A 14,078-nucleotide genomic window follows, 5' to 3' on the forward strand; every position below is an offset into this window, starting at 1 on the left:
TGTTTAAAAGCCTTTCCTGAGCTCTTCAGCTGAAGGCGAGCATTCTACCACTTGAGCCACTTCCTGTTTTCTGGTGGTTCATTGGAGATAAGAGTCTCCTGGATTTTCCTGCCTGAATGGCTTTGAACTGCCATCTTCAGATCTCAAGCCTCCTGAGTAGCTAGCATTACAGGTGTGAACCACCAGTGCCAGGCTCCTAACTGTTTTTTTTTTTTTTTGCTTTTTTTTTTGGGGGGAGGGGGGGTTGGTTAGTTGTGGGGCTTGAACTCTGGGCCTGGGCACTGTCTCTCAGCTCTTCAGCTCAAGGCTAGTGCTCTACCACTTGAGCCACAGCATCACTTCCAGTTTTTTCTGTGTATGTAGTGCTAAGGAATCGAACCCAGGGCCTTATGCATGCAAGGCAAGCACTTTACCACTGAGCCACCTTCTCAGCCCCTCCTCATTAAGTTTGAGGGACAACTTTATCAAGTCCTTTTTAGGACGGGCTGGTTTGAACATCACAGACCAGTTTTTGGAGAATATGTGAGGTCTCTGAAAGGTGGAGAGTGATGTTGGTCCCAGTTGTTTGAAGTTCCACAGCTACAAGGCCAACAAGATACCTGTGGCTGACAGAGCTCTTGATGTGTGAAGCTACTGGAAGAATGCAGCCTGACACAGCGTATACTTGCTTCTCCCGTGTGGAAGGGCAGGTGACAGTGTGGCCTTCCCAAAGTCTAAGCTTTCAATGCATCTGGCAAGCTTGAGTTTATTTGTATTTTCTTTTTTTTTTTTTTAATTTAATTTAATTTTATTTGTGAACATACTGTACAGAGGAGGTACAGTTACATGGGCAGGATAATGTGTACATTTCTTACCAAGCATTGCAGCCTCCTCCTTTGTTTACCCTTCACATCCCTTCCCAGCCTCCCCCCTCCCCCCCCCCCCCCCCCCCCCCCCGAGTTTATTTGTATTTTCTAGTCCAGTAGTTAAGGTCAGTAACTCACCTCTGGGGGATTAGATAAGGTTTGAAGTAACATTCCTAAGGAAAGGGCCACAGGCCACATAAGATGTTCCACCTGAAATCAAACACCAGAACAGAACAAAAACACACAAACACACAAACAAAAATTACATAGCAAACAATGTAAGTGTTCGGAATCATTTCAAAACTACCTAAACAACTTAAATGAATGTCACATCTGAAGTTTTTTTTTTTTTACCAAAACTGAGTGTAGTAGTGATGAGTTAGTTATTGTTTCAGCTTTTGAAGGTGGTATAGGGGAGGGAGAGACAGGGAGAGAGAGAGGGAGAGGGAGAGGGAGAGGGAGAGGAGAGAGGGAGAGGAGAGAGAGAGAGAGAGAGAGAGAGAGAGAGAGCTATATATAGGTGTTTTTTTTTTTGTCAGCTGTGGGGCTTGAACTAAGGGCGTACGCACTATCCCTGAGCTATTTTGCTGGGGTTTGCACTCTACTACTTTGAGCCACAGCACCACTTCTGATTTTCTAATGGTCATTGGAGATAAAAGTCTTATGGACTTTCCTGCCTAGGTTGACTCTGAATTGAGCTTCTCAGATCTCAGCCTGCTGAGTAGCTAGGATTACAGGTGTGAGCCACCAGCTCCTAGCTAATATGGTGTATATTTTTGTGAAAAGAAGGGGGTGGCAGGTATATGTGAGAAACAGGTATAGAAATAAAAAATAAAGTTTCTAACAAAGATATTTTAAACTTACTAGATGTTAGCTCTTCCATGTTTCCTTTCTTGGCAACCTTTATTCAATTCTATCAACTGAACAACCTGCTATTTTAAATAACTTTCATAGAAAATGGTGCTGTGGTTCAAGTGGTAGAACGTTCGCCTTAAGCTGAAGAACCGAGGGACAATGCCCAGAGTTCAAGCCCCACGATGGACCAAAAAATAAACAAATAAATAAATATAACTTTCATAGGCCCAAGGCTCTTCATCTATACTATCCCAAATTACTAATTTATTTTTATGTTTTTTATTTTTTGTTGGTCATGGAGTTTGAACTCAGGGCCTGGGCACTGTCCCTGGTCTCTTTTTGCTCAAGGCTACTGCTCTACCTTTGAGCTATAGAGCCATAGGGCCACTTCTGGTTTTCTGCCTGGTAACTGGAGATAAGAGTCTCATGGACTTTCCTGCCTGGTCTGGCTTGGATCCATGATCTTCAGATCTGAGTTGCTAAGATTGTAAGCATGAACCACCAGCATCCAGCCTAATTTATAAGACTTATTTCACCAGGTTTCACTTAGGGTGAAGTAGGAGAATAATAAGAGTGTTTTTAAGGAAGAAACAGTATCAGTGCTTGAGAATAGATCACATATTATTTCTTTTTGTGTGTCAGCATTGGGGCTTGAACTCAGGGCTTGTTCTTTAAGGTTTAGCACCCAAGGCTAGCACTCTACCACTTGAGCTACAGCTCCACTTTTGTTTTTTGGTGGTTAATTGGAGATAAGAGTCTCACAGACTTTCCTGCCCAAGCTGGCTGCAAACTGCAGCCTTCATATCTCAGCTTCCTGCATAGTTAGAATGACAGCTGTGAGCCACAGGTACTCAGCTTCATTGTTACATTTTTACACATTTCCAACATATTTCAATCAATCTCACCCTCCACCAATCTCCCTTATCCACTTTTAAAATTATTAATGGCATACATTACACAGAAAAAATTTCATTGTGACATTTCCACACTTGTATACAAAATATATGTCATCAATCTCACCACCTTTATTAGTCTCCTTCTTCCTTTCCTGCCTTCCTAAGACAATTACACTAGGTTTCATTGTTCTATTTTCATACATTTTTTGAGATAGGGTCTCATTTTCTGAGTATGCACCTGAACATGATCTGTCTATTTCCATGTCTCACAAAGCCAGGATGACAGGCTCACTTTGTCTGACTATTGGTCAATAATGGGTCTCATGATTTTTTTCCCTCAAGACTTTCCTCAAATCATGATCCTCCCTACCTTAGCCTCCTAAATAGCTAAAATTATAGGTGTGAGCCACTGGTTCATGGCAAATTTCTTTACTTCAATTAGCATTCCAATTAATTTCATTGTTAATTTGCTAATTTGTTTTCCAAAGTTAGGCAGCTATAGATTCCTGTTCAAATAATGCTATATTGGGAAGGGTTGGGAGGGAGGGAAAGTAAGAGAAAAATGAGGGGAGGGGATAACAAGTTCGACAAGAAGTATTCCTACTACCTTGCTTATGTAACTGTAATTCCTCTGTATATCACCTAGACAACAAAATTAAAAAGAAATAATGTTATATTGCTTATTGCCTTCTCCTTTGTGTGTGTATACATATACACACACACATATATACATATATATATATATATATATGTATACATTTTTTTAAGGTTGGTCGTGGGACTTGAACTCTGGACCTGGGTACTATCCCTGAGCTCTTCAGCTCTTCATATCAAATGGTAACTTGAGCCACAGTGCCACTTCCAGCTTTTTCTGTTTATGTAGTGCTAAGGAATCAGACCCAGGGCCTCATGTATGCAAGGCAAGCACTCTACCATTGAGCCACCTTCCTAGCCCCTCCTTTTATATATTTAAAACCATATCCAGGGCTGGGAAGGTGGCTCAGTGGTAGAGTGCTTGTCCTACATGCATGAGGCCCTGGGTTCGATTCCTTAGCACCACATAAACAGAAAAAGCTGAAAGTGGTGTTGTGGCTTAAGTGGTAGAGTGCTAGCCTTGAGCTGAAGAGCTGAAGGACAGTGCCCAGGCCCAGAGTTCAGGCCCCATGACCAGAAAAAAAAAATCCAATGCATGTTTTGTTGCATTCGTCAGAACTTCTAAAATAATATTATGGGAAAGTAGCTGCACCTTCCATCATAAGCAAAAGCTAACCTCCCTTATATAGATAGAAAGGGCTCCTAACAAACCCAGAGAGAAAAATGGACAAAGGCTATGAATAGACAGTTGGAGAGAAGGAAATAACTCTAAAGCAAAGGGAAAAACATTTGACTTCACTTATAATGAGAAAAATGCTGTACGGCCTTTTTTTTCCCCCATCACATTGGCAAACTACCAGAAGTTGGTTAACTAGGCATGCTGAACGTCTGTGGGGAAACAGGTGCACTCATCCACTGCTGATGGGAATGCAAATTGATTTAATCCCTGCAGAGGGCAATTTGGCAATAGCTGTGAGAATTAAAAATGCATATACCCTCTGACCTAGCAATACCATTGCTAGGAGTTTATTCAAAGGATATATTCATACATGTGCTAACTGATCTGTGTACAAGGTTATTCATTACAGCATTATTTAGAGTAACAAAAAACTGCAAAAACCCCAAAACGTTCTTTAATAGGGAGATGGCTAAATTATAGTATATCCATTATATGGAATACTGTGCTACCAAGAAAGAATGATGTGATTAAAAAAAAAAATCTTCACCAGGTACTGGTGGCTAACTCCTGTAATCCAAGCTACTCAGGAGGCTGAGATCTGAGGGTTGTATTTCGAAGCCACCCTGGCAGAAAAGTCCCCATGAGACTCTTATCTCCAGTTAAACATCAGAAAACTGAAAGTGGCTCTGTGGCTCAAAGTATTACAGGGCTAGCCTTGAGCAAAAAGAGCTCACAGACAGAGTCCAATCAGAGTTTAAACCCCATGACCAACAAAAAATAAAAAACAAGCCAGGCATCGGTGGTTCATGCCTATAATCCTAGCTACCCAGGAGGCTGAGATCTGAGGTTCACGTTTCAAAGCCAGCCCAGGCAGGAACATCCGTGAGACTGTTTTTTTTTTTTTTTCTTTTCCTTTTTTATTGGTCTTGGGACTTGAACTCTGGGCCTGGGCACTATCCCTCAGATCTTCAGCTCAAGGCTAGCTCTCTACCACTTGAGCCACAGTGCCAATTCCGGTTTTGTGAGTGTTTATTGAAGATTCTCATGAACATTCCTGCCAGGGCTAGCTTTGAACTGCAATTCTCAGATCTCAGCCTCCTGAGTAGCTAGGATTACAGGTGTGAGCCACCGGTGCCGGGCCATCAGACTTATCTCCAATTAACTACCAGAAAACTGAAAGTGGTGCTGTGGCTCAGGTGGTAGAGCACCTAGCCTAGAGCTGAAGAGCTGACAGTTCCCAGGCCCAGAGTTCAAGACCCATGACTGACAAGGAATAAAAAATAAGGGCTGGGAAGGTGGCTCTGTGGTAGAGTGCATGCCTTGTATGCATGAGGCCCTGGGTTCCATTCCTCAGCACCACATAAGCAAAAAGAAAAAAAGCCAGAAGTGGCACTGTGGTTCAAATGGTAGAGCGCTAGCCTTGAGCTGAAGAGCTGAGGGACCGTGCCCAGGCCCAGAGTTCAGGTCCCAGGACCGGACCAAAAAAAATAAAATAAAAATAAATAAATAAATAAATAAAGTGGTCTGGTCTACTACCTGTGGTCCCAGTTACTTGGGAGGCAGAGGTAGGAGGATCAAGGTTGGACATAAGCCCAGGCAAAGGTAGCTCTAGGTATCTGAACAATAAACTAAGGAGTTAGGAGTGCACTTGGAGTGATAGTGTGGAGTGCTTTTGCCAAGCAATCATAAGCCTGAATTCAGTCCCCAGTATCACACACACGCACACACACACACACAACCTATAGTCCTTGTTGACTGATAGTCTAGCAAAAGAGACAGACATTAAGCAGAAACCTGACTTCAGTGGGATAAGGAGGAACAGTAAAATATAATGAGACCCTGCAGAGAACCTGGGACACTTCCTCAAGAAGTAGCTTTTAAGGGCTGGGAAGGTGGCCCAGTAGTAGAGTGCTTGCCTTGGATGCATTAGGCCCTGGGTTCGATTCCTCAGCACCTCATAAACAGAAAAAGCTGGAAGTGGCGCTGTAGCTCAAGTGCCACTTGACCCAGCTAGCCTTGAGCTGAAGAGCTGAGGGACAACACCCAGGTGCAGAGTTCAAGCCCCACAGCTAACTAAAAGAAAAAATAAATAAATAAAATGAAAACAAAAAACAAAACAATGAAGTGAGAGCTGAAAATAAATCAAAACTTTAGGCAAGATTGTGAAGTGTTGCGAGATAAATACTAAATACTAACATTTTGTATCCCTGTTTAGACAATTGCTTTTCCCATGAAAAGACTTCTGTGACTTGGGGAAAATGGAAAAACAGCCTGGTTAACCTTTAGGAAATGAGGAATGGGGCTGGGAAGGTGGCTCAGTAGTAGGGTGCTTGTCTTGCATGCATGAAGCCCTAGGTTCGATTCTCAGCACCACGTAAGCACAAAAAGCTGGAAGTGGTGCTGTGGCTCAAGTGGTAGAGCGCTAGCCTTGAGCTGAAGAGCTGAGGGACAGTGCCCAGGCCCAGAGTTCAGGCCCCATGACCGGCAAAAAAAAAAAAAAAGGAAATGAAGAGTGAAGAAATATTGGCAGTGACCTTGAAGGCTGACTCGATACAACTTGGTAAGCCCACTGGGTTCCTATGAAGGGTGTTAGGATATGGATTTTCTGAGGACTTTTTGGCTTCCCAGAAAAGGCTAGAAGGCTTTGGTAATAAGTAAGTAGAGAATAAATGTTAAATTAATGAATGGTTGGCTACCAATTATCTTCAAATAGATTACAAGTTTACTTTTCTATTTCTTTGAGGCTTATATCCTCTGTACTTTATATCTAGGAATATCCAGATGCTTCAGCTACAGAGTAGAAGTCATTTTTATGGTGTTCACATCTACAGCTAACTCTGCTACCTAGCCATATAATTTTAACGTGAAGTATAGGCATCCTTTATTCTTGGGTGTATGATTCAAGTGTTTGCCTAATAAGCTGAAGGCCCAAGTCTAAGTTCTAGTATGTCTAGAAAGGAAAGACATTTACCACAATAATAAGCAAATATTCTGGCAGAGGAGCAAAGCAAATATGGAAACTGGGGAATATTAGAGTAAAGCCAGCTTTCATCTTAATTAGTGTGATTTCTGCAGGAAATTCTTGCCTGCTTGAAGCATTGAGAAATCTGTTTGGATAACATTTATTAAAGCACTACTCTCAAGGGGGCGAATATAACCAAAATACATTCTATTATATGCATGTATGGAAGTGCCATGGTAAAAACCCTTTACTGTGTTCAATATAATATATATGCTCCCCTCCAAAAAGCATTATTCTCCTAATTGTAATGTCATTAGGAAGTTTATGTCCAACAATAGCAATCTTATCTCATCTTATCTCTTAGGCCCAAGTTAACAGAATTTAAATGGTGTTACAACAAAGTCTATCTTACCAAAAGAAAAACAGCAGTACTAATACTAATACACTAATATGGGCTGGGAAAGTAGCTCAGCGGTAGAGTGCATGCCTTACAAGCATGAGGCCCTGGGTTCGATTCCTCAGCACCACATAAACAGAAAAAGCCGAAAGTGGTGCTGTGGCTCCAGTGGTAGAGCAAAGTGGTGCTGTGGCTCCAGTGGTAGAGCGCTAGCCTTGAGCTGAAGAGCTGAGGGACAGCGCCCAGACCCAGAGTTCCGGGCCCATGACCGGCAAAAAAAACAAAAAAAAAACTAATACACTAATACTCTAGAATTGAGCTGGGAAGCCCGGAGTTCAAGCCCAGGACTGGGCCGGGGCGGGGGTAGGGGATGGGGTGTGGTGGGATGTGGTGGGGGGGAGAAACAACAACCTCTGGAATTACTTTTTTTTTTTTTTGGTCCGGTCGTGGGGCCTGAACTCTGGGCCTGGGCGCTGTCCCTCAGCTCTTCAGCTCAAGGCTAGCGCTCTACCACTTGAACCACAGCGCCACTTCCGGCTTTTTTCTTTTTGCCTATGTGGTGCTGAGGAATCGAACCCAGGGCCTCAGGCATGCAAGGCAAGCGCTCTACCACTGAGCCACCTTCCCAGCCCTCTGGGATTACTTTTATTCTGTTACTTAGGTTGTAAGAATTTGACATCTCACGGGGCTGGGAAGGTGGCTCAGTGGTAGAGCGCTTGCCTTGCATGCCTGAGGCCCTGGGTTTGATTCCTCAGCACCACATAAGCAGAGAAAAAAAAAAACCGGCAGTGGTGCTGTGGCTCAAGTGGTAGAGCTCTAGCCTTGAGCTGAAGAGCTGAGGGACAGTGCCCAGACCCAGAGTTCAGGCCCCACAACTGGACCCCCCCAAAAAAACAAAAAACAGAATTTAACATCTTGAGCGCCAGTGACTCATACCTATAATCTTAGCAACTCAGGAGGCTTGAGATATGAGGATTTCAGTTCGAAGCCAGCCTGGGCAGAAGAGTCCATGAGACTCTTATTTCCAATTAACCACCCAAAAGCCAGAAGTAAAACTATGGCTTAAGTGGTATAGTGCTAGCCTGAAGACCAGCATAAACATACGCACACCCACACCCACACAAAAAGAATTTGACATTAGCTGAGTGCTATGGCGCATGCCTATAATCCTACTTACTTAAGAGGCTGAGAACTGAGGATCATGGCTCAAAGTCAACCAGGGCAAGAAAGACCTTGGGATGCTTATCTCCAATTAACTACCAAAAAGTAAATGGAGCTCAGGTTCCAGTGGATCCCTCTTTAGAAAGATATGATCTTAGAGAAAAAAAAATCTTTTTTTTTTTCTTCCTGTGACAGTCTAAGAAAAGAAAAGAAGCACTGGCATAGCAGCATAGGCTTATAATCCCAACTACTCAAGAGGCTAAGCAAGGAGATTGAAAATTCCAGGCCTGCCTTGGTTATCTACTGAGTTCAAGGCCAACCTGGATAACATAGCAAGACAGTCTCAAAAAAAAAAAAAATCATGGCTAGGATATTTGGGAAGTGGAGGTTAGGAGTACTGTAGTTTAAGATCAGCCCAGAAAACAAACAAACAAACAAAACTCTGATACTATAACTCAACCAACAAAGAAACAAACAAAGGAAAAATGATTGGAGTGGCTCAAGTAGGAGATTGAGTACTAGCCTAGCAAGGGTAAGGACCTGAGTTCAAATTTCAATAGCATCAAAAAAGGTTTTTTAGGGCTGGGAAGATGGCTCAGTGGTAGAGCGCTTGCCTTGCATGCCTGAGGCCCTGGGTTCGATTCCTCAGCACCACATAAGCAAAAAGAAAAAAGCTGGAAGTGGTGCTGTGGTTCAAGTGGTAGAGCGCTAGCCTTGAGCTGAAGAGCTGAGGGACAGCGCCCAGGCCCAGAGTTCAGGCCCCACAACCGGACCCAAAAAAAAAAAAAAATGAAAGGAAAAAGTTTTTTTTTAATGAGATAAGTGATGTAGCTTAATGGTTCAGTACTGGCCGAGCATATGCAAGGAATTCAACGTACTGTACCCCCCCCCCCAAATAAATAAGAATCCATTGTTTCATAATATTAATTGCAGTACTGCAATTGATGCAAATCTAAATGAATAAAAATGGTTTGTTTCTTTGTTTTTTGGTCCGTTTTGGGCATGAACTCTGGCCCTCAGCTCTTCAGCTCAAGGCAAGGGCTCTACCACTTGAGCCATAGTGCCACTTCTGGCTTTTTCTGCTTATGTGGTGCTGAGGAATCGAACCCAGGGCCTCATACATGCAAGACAAGCACTCTACCACGGAACCACCTTCCCAGCCCCTAAATGAATAAAAATTGTAAAGACAATGATCAAGATTATAAATGTCTTATTAAAACACATTTTCTCACCAGACGGAGAGACTGTAAACACCATCTGAAATGAGTCTCACATGCTGGATTGTGTTGCAGAATGGCTTGACGATGCTGATAAGCACCCTCTGGGATAAAATTTTTCTTTGACCCTGAGAATAATTAGCTATTTGGCAATTAATTAGAACTTGATTCATATTAATTTCAATTTTATTTTATTTTGCTATTTTGAGGCAGAGCTACCTATTTAGCCAAACTGGCCTGGAAGTTAGTATCCTCTTGATTTCGCATCCCAAATGCAGGGATTACAAGGATGTGCAAACACTTCCTCTCCCCCATCTCTCTCTCTCTCTTTTTTTCTTTTTCTTTTGTCAGTTATGGGGCTTGAACTCAGGGCTTGGGTGCTGTCCCTGAGCTCTTTTGCTCAAGGCTAGTACTCTACCATTTTGAGTCACAGCTCCACTCCCAGTTTTCTAGTGGTTAATTGGAGATGAGTCTCCTGGGAGTTTCCTGCCCAGGCTGGCTTTAAACTGTGATCCTCAGATCTCAGGCTCCTGAGTATCTAGGATTACAGGCATAAGCCACCAACATCTGGCTTTTTTGGAGTCTCAAAATCAAGAAAATTACTTGGTATCAGTGAAATAACATAGTATCTCACTAGTATCTGAAAGACAATTTGTGATGTTTATTGTCAGTCAAAATATACATCTTGAGAACAGTGGTCTTGAAGAACTAATTGCTTACCACATGGCAAATACTTTCATTCAGGTTTTACAAGCATTAAATATGTGCCCTGTGAGGGAGCCCCATTTTTTCAGATGAAAATGAGTGGCTAACACACTTACTTAAACATTGTTGCAGAACAAATCAGACATAACAGCACACACACAAAAGACTAGAATTGAATGAAACAGAAAATATCAAGAAAGCATCATAGAGTACATCACAGTACAGGTAAACAGTTTCATAGAACTGTTGTTGTGCTTCAATTACTTATGTGTACATAATACATATGCATTAAGTAATAATGTAAAAGGAAAAAAATACTAATTCTGTTAAGTTCCTAGCTATGTCAACCTGTTTTTGTCTCTTATTCCCTCCAGATCATAGGTGTTAGTTTATATCAGAACAGTAAAGCAGGATACATTGTGGACCTAAAAATTAAATTGCATGTGTTCCAGCAGCAGGAAAATAAATGTTTCCACATTTATATAAAAGTGACAAAGTAAAAGCAGAAAATTCTGTGAAGAGTGGCAGTTCATTATGACACAGTGGCTAGATGACTTTTCCATAAAGGTAAGTTTTACATTATTTGAATGAGAACAAATGAAAATATAACTGCCAAAATTAGATTTCTATCTCTTCATTCATAATTACTATTACTCATAAAAAAACATTTGCTTCACAAAAAATATTTTAAGACTATACTCTTAAAAACCTAAGAGCAGGGGCTGGGAAGGTGGCTCAGTGGTAGAGTGCTTGCCTTACATGCATGAGACCCTGGGTTCGATTCCTCAGCACCACATAAGCAAAAAGAAAAAAAAGCCGGGAGTGGCGCTGTGGCTCAAGTGGTAGAGCGCTAGCCTTGAGCTGAAGAGCTGAGGGACAGCACCCAGGCCCAGAGTTCAGGCCCCACGACCGGACCCAAAAAAAAAAACAACAAAAAACCTAAGAGCAATGAATTTTCAATACTGGTGCTGAACTGATTACCATAAGGGCAATACTATCTTTGGTTCTCAAAGTTTTTATAATACACCTTTTTAAAATTTTTATTTATTTTTTTTGGGGGGGTCCAGTCGTGGGGCCTGAACTCTGGGCCTGGGTGCTGTCCCTCAGCTCTTCAGCTCAAGGATAGCGCTCTGCCACTTGAGCCACAGTGCCACTTCTGGCTTTTTTCTTTTTGCTTATGTGGTGCTGAGGAATGGAACCCAGGGCCTCAGGCATGCAAGGCAAGTGCTCTACCACTGAGCCACCTTCCCAGGCTCTACACTTAGGACTTCCTACTTGCTTAACTTGCTTGTTTAGCTGGTGTTCTTGAGCCATATCTTGAGTCCTGCTTTTTGATGGTTATTCTGGAGATGAAAGTCTTAACAGAATTTTCTACTTGTGCTGGCTTCGAACTGAAATTCTCCAGACTTCAGCATTCTGAGTGGCCAGGATTACAGGCATGGGCCACTGGCAAATAGTGGGTAGATTGTTTCCAGGTGTATGTATGTGTGGGCTTGCGTGCACCAAAATTGGAGCTTGAACTCCAGGCTTGAGTGCTATCCGTTAGCTTTTTCACTCAAAGCTGGCACTTTACCACTTGAGTCATACCTCCACTTCTGGATTTTTTTTTTGGCAGTTAATTGGAGATAAGAGTCTCATGGTCTTTCTTGCCTGGGCTGACTTCAAATTGTAATCCTCAGATCTCAGCCTCCTGAGTAGCTAAGATTACAAGTGTGAGCCACCAATGCCTGGCTTGTTTTCAGGTTTTGGAAAATAATTTTGCTGCTTCCTCATTTTACCACCAAGAGTTAGGAAAAGGAAAAATGACAACCTCCATGACATTGTTTCTTGTTTGTATGTATCATTATGATCTTCTACAAATATGTTTATGAGACGATATTGAACATGGAAGAATTTTGGGGTTTATTTATATGCTTGGTAGACAGTCTTGCAATGTAGTAAGCTGGCATTAAGCTCTTTTCTTGCTTCAACCTCCCCAGTGCTAAAGTTATAGGCATGTAACAACATACCTAGCTTTTGAAATTGGAAATTTATGCTTTTGTCATCACTTTTTTTTGGAAGTTGATTAGGTTCGTCACCTCTTTATTCATATCTATATCTTCATTCTGATGTAACTGCTAGAGATGGGTGCGAGGAAGAGGAAGAAGAAAAATAGAGTTCTGAAAGAAATGCATCACACAAGTAAAAGGGAAATCAAGAGACACATACCAGGAAGGGGCCATAGAGAGGAAGTGCTAAATAAAGAGAAAGGGCAGATCCAAAGGAAGTTGTCAATATGAATGAATAAGCTATTGATGTTTTCACAGCTAATCAATGGTTCCGTTAATTTCTTCTTGAAAAAGGTGCCATTTTCTAAGTGAAAAAAAAAAAAAGGAATGGGAAAAGATTGGCATCATAGTTTAAAAATGCGATGTCATTTTCATGAATCATGTCTATCTTTGGATGTTTTGTAGTTGTCAGGAACAGGAAACACCTTGTCTTCCAAGTGCGCCTCTAAAAAGCGTAGATAGGCCACAGGTGCAAATGCATCAGCCGAATGGATGACTACTTCCCAGGAGTCCACAATTATTTTCTTCTTAGAGGGCAGTCCAAAGTGAACGTCTCATATTCTCCACCTTCTCCACACACATGAACTCCATACTTCTTAGAAAGCTCTAAGAGATAAGGCTCCATTTCATTCAGGGTTTTACCAAGATGCTTATCTGGACCTAAATCCAAAACTGCCACTTTGAAGATCACGGCTTGAATATCAGATTTGATCATCTCTGGGAGCAAGTCTTCCTGGCTCCTCTGCCAAAGGTAAGCCAAAGGCTGAAGACTTAGCCTTTTGCATCCATTTTCTACTTGAACACGCTGATAATCAGAAAGTATGGCTCCTACTGATATCCCCTCTACTTCTTCTTTTTCCTTGACAAGTTTCAAAAGCTCATAGAGGTCTTCAACCTCATCACCTTCACATTGCAGTACACATGTCCAGTATCCAAGCTCTTGCCTCTTATGGTCCTGTAGTAGAGGGGAAGGGACATTGCTTCTGCATACAAGTCAATGGTGTAGTGACCCACTGTCTGATACAAGTAGCTGTCCAATTCATCAGTTCCCACTTGGTTTTCATCTGGTCTTCAGTTTGCTAAAGCAACAATCTGATGTCCAGGCAGCTGTCCTTTCCACCACTAATCAGGGCCGTGACCCTCATGATGACCGCAGAGCGCATGAGCGGCGGGAACTCTGTCATCACTTTTTAACTTTTGTAAATAACTAAAAGTTGAAAAGTGATCCAGAGCATTCATTACATAAGCTAAGTGTGTTTATTATATTGCTGATGGCTTATTGATTAACTATAATGACCTTTGCTAGCATAAATGACATTATCTTTTTGTGGGTTGGCTTGTTCTATAAGTTCAGGAATCGTAGTTCAATATTTTATGAGGCAAGATTTCTAGAGGGAATCAAGCTTCTCTGTGTAGAAAGCAAAAAACATATTGCTGCCATTTCTAACGTATCAAAATGACAAGCGTTTTCAAAACAGATGTTGAATATAATAGCATTCAATGTACTTTTACATTACATTGGCTAAGTGACCTCCACCCAATGTGACTTTTTTTCTTTCTGGTGCAGGTTCTGGGGATTGACTTCAGTGCCTGGGTGCTGTCCCTGAGCTTTTTTTGCTCAAGGTGGGCACTCCGCCATTTGAGCCACAACTCTACTTCTGGCTTTTTGATGATAAATTGTGAAGACAGTTTCAGAGACTTTCCTGCCCAACTTGGCTT

At 41.9% G+C, this 14,078-nt stretch overlaps 1 pseudogene; it reads right to left on the reverse strand.

Moving 5' to 3' along the window:
* Nucleotides 1-12,705: 12,705 nt before the first annotated feature.
* Nucleotides 12,706-13,504, reverse strand: LOC122117486 (annotated as a pseudogene).
* Between the last annotated feature and the right edge of the window lie 574 nt (nucleotides 13,505-14,078).

Source organism: Dipodomys spectabilis, unplaced genomic scaffold (assembly GCF_019054845.1).
Source record: "Dipodomys spectabilis isolate Male_0828 unplaced genomic scaffold, ASM1905484v1 ptg000141l, whole genome shotgun sequence".
Lineage (NCBI taxonomy): Eukaryota > Metazoa > Chordata > Mammalia > Rodentia > Heteromyidae > Dipodomys > Dipodomys spectabilis.